This window comes from Schistocerca piceifrons, chromosome 3, assembly GCF_021461385.2.
Source record: "Schistocerca piceifrons isolate TAMUIC-IGC-003096 chromosome 3, iqSchPice1.1, whole genome shotgun sequence".
NCBI lineage: Eukaryota > Metazoa > Arthropoda > Insecta > Orthoptera > Acrididae > Schistocerca > Schistocerca piceifrons.
The window spans coordinates 491,352,315-491,361,213 of NC_060140.1; positions in this window are offsets into that span (position 1 = coordinate 491,352,315).

Consider the following 8,899-nt stretch of genomic DNA (forward strand, 5'->3'; position numbering starts at 1 on the left):
ACCACAGATTGCTGCTCTCCCTACCCGTCAGATCATTTATGTATGCAGACAATAATACCGGTCCTACCACATTTCCTGCTCCCTGATAAAGACTCGTCGTCGAACACAGCGTACTGGGTTCTATTACTTAAGAAGCCATTCATATCTGGGAACCCATTCCGTATGCTCACAGCTTCATTAACAGACTGCAGTGGGGGAAGATGGTTGTGAATGCATCAGAAATACGCTTTGGATTCTTCAACGTGTACAGGCATCGATGAGGCTGCTTTCACATCAGCAATGGCAATGTGGAACACATGTAATATTTTTTGCTTCAGGTGGATATATGCAGTCTGGATCGTGGAGGACTGATATAAGGTGTTCATGTACTCAGTCGTAAGACATCGTTTCGGAGAAACTTTTGGTTTAAAGGACCTGTATTTATTAGGCTTATTTACTTGTTTCACTGTCGTGTATTCGCCCCTTTTGCTTGTACTTATAATAGTGAAGCCCTGTATAATGAAGTGTAGCGCCAAGGAGAGCCTCTATACCTTCCTATAGACTGTCAATCGATACTTATAAACGTGTGTGTATTACTTAAGCTTTACCTTACTGAAACAAGAAGATCAAGTCTCACGATTACTTCATAACAAATTAGCATATTCGTCCAACGTCTTATATTTTATTGCGTATTATCCTAAAGGAATTATAAGTGTTGCTGGTTACAATGCTGTGTTAATCCGATCTTTTATCAGCTATTATGCATTCTGTACAGCCTTACAAATTCTTGTTACTGTTAAAGTAGTAGCAGAATGGAATGAACAAATAACACAGAAACACCAATCTGTGTCCGCTGGGGTGCTCGCTCCATCGTCACGATGGCTCGGTCCATTGACATGCTCACGGCAGTATCGTTACTGAAGGCGTAACTGTCTTAAAAACCGCTTTTTCGTTTGATGACAGAGGTATTAATGAAGGTGTTTCAGTGGTCACTTTCGATGCACTTTTGTGCCTCTGGAGATTTCTTGGAATAGTGGATGCGCAATAACTTCCAACATTGCTTCTTGAGACGATGTACTTTGCATACAATCTGCTCTCATTGGTCCGTTTTCGCGGGCTACCCTAAACGTTCCTGGTATTTTGGGACCCATTTCATCCTTTACATGTCTACGGAGTTTGATGAAAGCCTGGAGATGGGCTTCATAATACTATATCTCCTTATAAATCAAGGAACCTTTCACCTTAGTTAGCCAGAGAATACAAAGAACATAAGCATATAGCATTGATGCTTGAAGTTGTTCATCTTACGGATGAAGAATCTACTGATTACTACAGCTCTAGGACAACACAAAAGGGCCCTCAGAACAACGTGCTACTGTGCCGTGTGGCAGTGGTTGAGAGTATACAGGTAAGGACTGTTTTGCTTTGCAGCTTAAGACTGAGTTACGTACTGAGTTTGCGATGGACGATGACGTCTGAAAGCGTGGTGCGCCGTCTATCGCCAGTGTTGAATGTAGAAGACGTTCCGTACCGAAAGCATATCTTTGTGGGAATTGCGCCAACAGCCACACGACAGCTGCTTATCTGCGGGGAGACATAAACAAAATATCGAGGCGTTTCAGTCAATGTCATATGCCATTACTTTCACCAACAAGAACATCTGCGTTATACAGATGTATACAGATTATCTTTTTCACTTAAAAGCTCAGATAGCACAGTTGTTTTAAAACGGTACATTTACTTCATTCAGCTGCAGTCAGTACTTCACACCGAAATCCCTTCTTATTGATCCCACTTACCTGTCGATCTATTGAGTCTTCAGAATATTCGTTATCTCTTAAATGTACATCTACATCTATACTCCGCAGGCCGCCTTAAGGGTGTGTTGCGGAGAGTACTTTATGCCCCAGTGTCACTTCCCCGTTTCCCTGTTCCAGTCGCGTATGGTTCGCGGGAAGAACGATTGCTGGTAATCCTCAGTGTGGACTTGAATCTCTCTAATTTTATCTTCTTTGTCTTTTCGCGAAATACACATAGAAGGACGCGATTTATTGGTGGACGCTTCTAGGAACGTACGCTTTCTGAATTTTGGCAGTAGACCACGCCGTGATGCAGAACGCCTGTCTTGCAGCGTCTGCCACTGGAGTTGAACATCTCCGTGACGCTTTCGTGCTTACAGAATGAAGCTGTAACGAAACGTCCCGCTCTTCTTTGGATCGTCTCTATTTACTCTATCAGTCCTATCTGGTCCATGACCCATACAGACGAGCAATATTCAATTATTGGTCGAACTAATGGTCGACCGTTGTGACCGAGCGGTTCTAGGCGCTTCAGTCCGGAACTGAGCTGCTGTTAAGGTCGCAGGTTCGAGTCCTGCCTCGGGCATGGATGTGTGTCCTTAGGTTAGTTAGGTTTAAGTAGTTCTAAGTCTAGGGGACTGTGACCTCATATGTTAAGCCGCTCGGGATTAGCCGAGCGGTCTAGGGCGCTGCAGTCATGGACTGTGCGGCTGGTCCCGGAGGAGGTTCGAGTCCTCCCTCGGGCATGGGTGTGTATGTGTTTGTCCTTAGGATGATTTAGGTTAAGTAGTGTGTAAGCTTAGGGACTGATGACCTTATCAGTTAAGTCCCATAAGATTTCACACGCAGTTGAACATTTCAGATGTTAAGTCCCATAGTTCTTAGAGCCATTTGAACCATTCGAATTAATGTTATGAAACCGACTTCCTTTGTGGAGGGACTACATTTCCTGAGGATTCTTCCAATGTATCTCACTCTGGCATGAGCCTCCCTGCGATTAATTTTTGTGTGTTCGTTTCACTTCAGATGGCTTCCTACGCATAGTCCTGGATATTTTATTGAAGTAACTGCTTCCAGTGATTGTTCTGCAACCGTGTAATCATACAGTAAAGGGCTCTTCTATTTATTCGTAATTCGTTACATTTGTTTATGTTCAGGGTCAACTGCCACTCCCCGTACAGAAAGCCGATCCTCTGGAGGTTTTTGTGCGACTCGCTACCATTTTCTAGCCTTGTAAAAAGCCTCATGGAACTTCCGACGTATCTACTAGGTCCTATACAGGGTGGTGAAAATAAAAGTGGCCTCAAGAACAGCGTTCCAGGGTACAAAGAAACACAGCAGAGGAAAGGAAATACAATACTGACTATAGCAGACGTTGAAAGTGATCACCGTTCATCTGGTGAGCAAGTCGCTGAAGGCGGACCGAGATTGGACTGTTGGAATTGCTGCATTCCCATTAGAAATGTTCTGCTGCAGTTCTTGAAGACTTTGAGGGTTGTTGCGACACACCTTGGACTTAAGGGCTCCCCACTCAGAGCAATCGCACAGTGGCTGATCAGGTGACCTAGGGCCGCGACCGTACTGATCTCTGCTAACAACTCTGTCAGGCGTCAAGACTGTATAAATGTGCTCCAAGGTTCGGCCGGCTGTATGGGCAGTTTCTCCATCCTCCGTTAATGTTGCCATGTAACTCGCCGAAATCAGCGTCTGATGAAAGAAGATGAGACCATTAATACGACGGCCAGACATTGCACACCAAATTCTAATCCTTTGAACATGCAATGGTGTTTTGTGGAAGTTATACGGCTTCTACACTGCCCAGAAAGTGTGATTCTGTGAGCTGACATGACCACTCAGCTGAGTGAGTTGACATAGCCATTCAGATGAAACTAGGCTTCATCAGACATAAAGAACAGGTCCACGTCCAAGGAATTCATTGTTATCTCAGTCAACAACCACTCACGAAACTGGAGGCGTTCAGGAGCATCTGCTGGTTTTAATGCATAAACAACAGACACTCGGTAGGGATGCATTTGCAGGTCCAGGTGGAGTATTTGTCCGCATGATCAAAGTGACACGCTGGTCTCTTGCGACAGGCGTCGGGTTGATTTGGTAGGACTCTGAAGCATTTTCTGGTGAATTGCAGCCATATTTTCTGGTGTGCAGGGACGTTTCGGAATGTTTTTTGAGGTCCATGGTGAAGTCCATCCTTGCAACCACGACACATGCAGCGCGGTACAGATGGGCCCAACAACATGCCGAATGGACTGCTCAGGCCATCCTCCGACCGATAGTACAACCGTATCGGCAGCACATTGGTGAGGCATTCGTCTTTATGGACGACAATTCGCGCCCCAATCGTGCACATCTTGTGAATGACTTCCTTCAGGACAACGACATCGCTCGACTAGAGTGGCCAGCATGTTCTCCGGACATGAACCTTATCGAACATGCCTGCGATAGATTGGAAAGGGCTGTTTATGGACGACGGGACCCACCAGCCACTCTGAGGGATGTAGGCCGAATCGCCATTGAGGAGTAGGACAGTCTGCGCCAACAGTGCCTTGTTGAACTTGGGGATAGTATGCCACAACTAATACAGGCATGCATTAATGCAAGAGGATGTGCTACTGGGTATTAGAGGTACTGGTGTGTACAGCAATCTGGACCACCATCTCTGAAGGTGTCGCTGTATGGTGTTACAACATGCAATGTGAGCAATAAAAAGGCCGAATCGCCATTGATGAGTAGGACAGTCTGCGCCAACAGTGCCTTGATGAACTTGGGGATAGTATGCCACAACGAATACAGGCATGCATTAATGCAAGAGGACGTGCTACTGGGTATTAGAGGTACTGGTGTGTACAGCAATCTGGACCACCATCTCTGAAGGTGTCGCTGTATGGTGTTACAACATGCGATGTGAGCAATAAAAAGGGCGGAAATGATGCTTATGTTGATCTCTATTCCAATTTTCTGTACAGGTTTCGGAACTCCCGGAACGGAGGTGATGCAAAACCTTTTTTGATGTGTGTAGTATGCACTTGCATGGTTTGGTTTAGCGTCGAAGCCCACTTTCATTTGAATGGGTTCGTCCATAAGCAAAATTGGCGCTCTTGGCGGACTGAGAAGCCGCATTTCGCGATCTAAAAGTCTCTTCACCGTCAACGAGTCACTGTGTCGTGTGCAGTGTCCAGTCACGGAATAATCGGTGCGACATTTCTTGATGGCACGGTAGCTATCGAACGATACGTGAAGGTTTTGGAAGACGATTTCATCCCCATTATCCCAAGTGACCCTGATTTCAACAAGATGTGGTTCATGCAAGTCGGAGCTCGGCCCCATCGATGCAGGAGAGTGTTTGATGTCCTGGAGGAGCATTTTTCGGACCACATTCTGGTTCTGTGGCAGCCAGAGGCCACTGGCGTGGGCCTCGTTTGGCCGTCATATTCTCCGGATCTGAACACATGCGACTCCTTTTTGTGGGGCTATATTAAAGACAGGGTGTATAGCAATTACTCTGATACCATTGCTGAGCTGAAAACATTCATCCAGGAGGTCAGCGACAGCATCGATATTCCGACACTTCAGCGGGTCATGCAGAATATCGGAATTTGTCTGCGCCACATCATAACTAAGGATGGCAGTTATATCGAACATGTAACAACCTAAATCCGAACATCTGTAGTGACGTTTGCATGTTGAATATAGTGTGTGTTGATAAGAGGCCGGCCGGGGTGGCCGAGCGGTTCTAGGCGCTACAGTCTGGAACCGCGCGACCGCTACGGTCGCAGGTTCGAATCCTGCCTCGGGCATGAATGTGTGTGATGTCCTTAGGATATTTAGGTTTAAGTAGGTCTAAGTTCTAGGGTACTGATGGCCTCAGAATTTAAGTCCCATAGTGCTCAGAGCCATTTGAACCATTTTTTTGTTGATAAGAATAATGTACAGAAGAATTGAAAATAAAATCGAGGATGTGTTAGACGACGATCAGTTCGGTTTTATGAAAGGTAAAGGCACCAAAGAGGCAATTCTAACGTTGCGGTTGATACTAGAAGCAAGATTACAGAAAAATCAGGACACCTTACGAGGATTTATCGACCAGGAAAAAGCGTCCTGCAATGTAAAATGGTGCAAGATGTTCGAAATTCGAGAAAAATAGGAGTTAGCTATAGGGAAAGACAGGTAATATACAATATGTACAAGAGCCAAGAGGGTATGATAAGAGTGAACTACCAAGAACGATGTGCTCGGATTAAAAAGTTTGTAAGACAGGGATGTAGCCTTTCACTCCTACTGTTCAATCTGTACTTAGAAGAAGCAATGATGGAAATGAAAGTTTCAGGTGTGGAATTAAAATTCGAAGTGAAAGGATATCAATGATACGATTCGTTGATGACATTGCTATCCTGAAGAAGAATTACACGATCTGCTGAATGGAATGAACAGTCTAATGAGTATAGAATATGGACTGAGAGTAAATCGAAGAAAGACGAAAGTAATGAGAAGCAGCAGAAATGAGAACAGCGAGAAAGTTAACATTAGGATTGATGGCCACGAAGTAGATGAAGTTAAGGAATTCTACTACCTAGGCAGCAAAATAACCAATGACGAACGGATGAAGGAGGACATCAAAAGCAGACTAACATTGACTAAAAGGGCATTTAGGGCCAAGAGAAGGCTAGTAGTATCAAACATAGGCCTTAATTTGAAGAAGAAGTTTCCGAAAATGGACGTTTGGATCACAGCATTGTATGGTAGTGAATCATTGACTATAAGAAAACGGGTACAGAATTTAAGCCTATGAGATGTAGTGTTACAGAGGAATGCTGAAAATTGCGGGGAATAACTTACATGGTGCTAGAGGGAGCTGTAGAGGGCAAAAACTGTAGAACAAAACAGGTTATTGGATTGCGTGCAGAAAACAATTAAGGACATAGGTTGTAAGTGCTACTCTGAGATGAAGATGTTGCCACAGATGAGGAATTCGTAGCGGGCCGCATCAAACCAGTCAGAAGACTGATGACTCAAAAAATTTTTTTTTGTTAAATCAAATTTTACTATCATCTCTCCACAAGCCTTACACAAGTAGTTTTGAAAGAGTTCCACTTTGGAACTGCTCACACTGAACTATACATAACAAGTATTATCTTACAGACATGCACCTAACAATATTGTCACTAAAACAAAGAAAGTGGAGACACATGAGAGACTTCCTATAAAATCAGTTACTGTGAATTGCTTACTTCAGACATTTTCTTTCATTTGATTTAAGAGAGCTAATATTCAATTTATTCTTTTACAACAAGTGTGTTTGATCGAGTTTTCACATATTATGGTTTGACAGTTAGTCCTTCTAATCTCTTATCTCCTAGTCTGATTTTCAAAATAATAATTCCAGAAGTTCTAATTAAAGTTTTCATGGCACCAAACATATTAGTCCATTCTTCTTGATCAACAAATAATGAAATGGAAATATTTCTCACTCATTTGTTTACAGAAGCTATTTCACTAGGACGAGAGTATTATGTAAAGTAATGCCACCAAATGTTTTATGTGAAAACTTCTAAGGCTTTTTAAACAAAGCTAATTTTGTTAAGATTCTACATCTTTAGTTCCAACAAGACGCCAGTTTGTTGATACCCTGACAGTAAAAGTTTGACTTTGTAGACAAAGGCACAACCTCACCTCTGTTCGAAAAGCTTCATTACTATCAAAGTGAAGCACTCGAAAGTTTACTTTAAGTTTTGGAAACAGAAGAAAATTGGATGGTGCCAAGTCGAGACTGTATTGAGGACTACCAATGTCAGCGAACCCATGCCGTCGAACTGTTGCAGCGCTCGTGTATAGTGTGGCATTGTCATGCTGAACGAGAGGCGTCACCATGCATGGACGAACTCTTAGAATTCGAAACTCGATTTCAGCATGCTGTTTCCCACGCACCGACACAGTTACGTTGCTGAGTGCCAAGTTAGACGCTACAATTCGGAGCCCTCTAGCGGAGGAGGGTTGCAACTTTCATCAGCAAAGCGAGAGTGTTGACCGAGTAATATACATGACATGTAATATATCAACTAATACGGAGAATAGAATAAAAAATTTCGGACGGTTTACTATCAGAGACCCTCATAATATGAACGTTTGTTCAGGGTTTCTTGGAGAACAAGTGAATATCATTTAACTGAACTGCGAAAATGCAAAGTGTTATAGGACGAAAGTCTTGATCGAAAGCTACCAAACTGCTCCTACTGTATTTCTATGCCTGTGGGATAAGTTGATTAAATTATCATCTTCCTGCGAGCTCATTTACGTATTTTCCGTTCTAATGAAAGTCATTTCTACTGATAAAAAATGGCGTGAGTACATGATGGCTATTGTTTGTTTCTAAGGTCACTGGAACCTTTCAGGACGAGATCGCAAGACAGCATGATCAAAGGACGTGCAGCTCATCACCAGGTTTTGGAGTTTGTGAAAGTTCGAATAATTGTCGTGAGAGTTCGAATAATTGTCTTGAGACATGGGTGCATGGAAGAATCACGCCGACAGGTCGCATAAACAGTTGGCTGCAGTGCAGTGATTGCAATAAGAGTGGAGGTCAGAAGGCATCACCACAACAGTGTGGCAAAGGGTGCACTCACGGGTACTCCAGTAGGACTAAGGCTATAAAAGGTCGTAGGATTATTGTATTGGCTCTGACGGACATATGGGCGACAATAGCTGACGTTGGGGCAGAGGATACCGGCAGACTGTCACCCACTCCCCATAACAAACAGACTTTCGCAGTGTAGAGCACCAGTTAATTGGTATACCGCGTGGCATTCTGTGGTGTTCAGCGATAAGTCTGCTCCTGTTTATGATGGTCTGAAACAACGCCTACGTGTCCGTACATGACCTCGTGAAGGTTGCAGGAAGCAGTGCCTCTCGAGACCCATTCCTCTCCAACTCGAGCAGTCAAAATGGTTCAAATGGCTCTGAGCACTATGGGACTTAACATCTATGGTCATCAGTCCCCTAGAACTTAGAACTACTTAAACCTAACTAACCTAATGACAGCACAAAACACCCAGTCATCACGAGGCAGAGAAAATCCCTGACCCCGCCGGGAATCGAACCCGGGAACC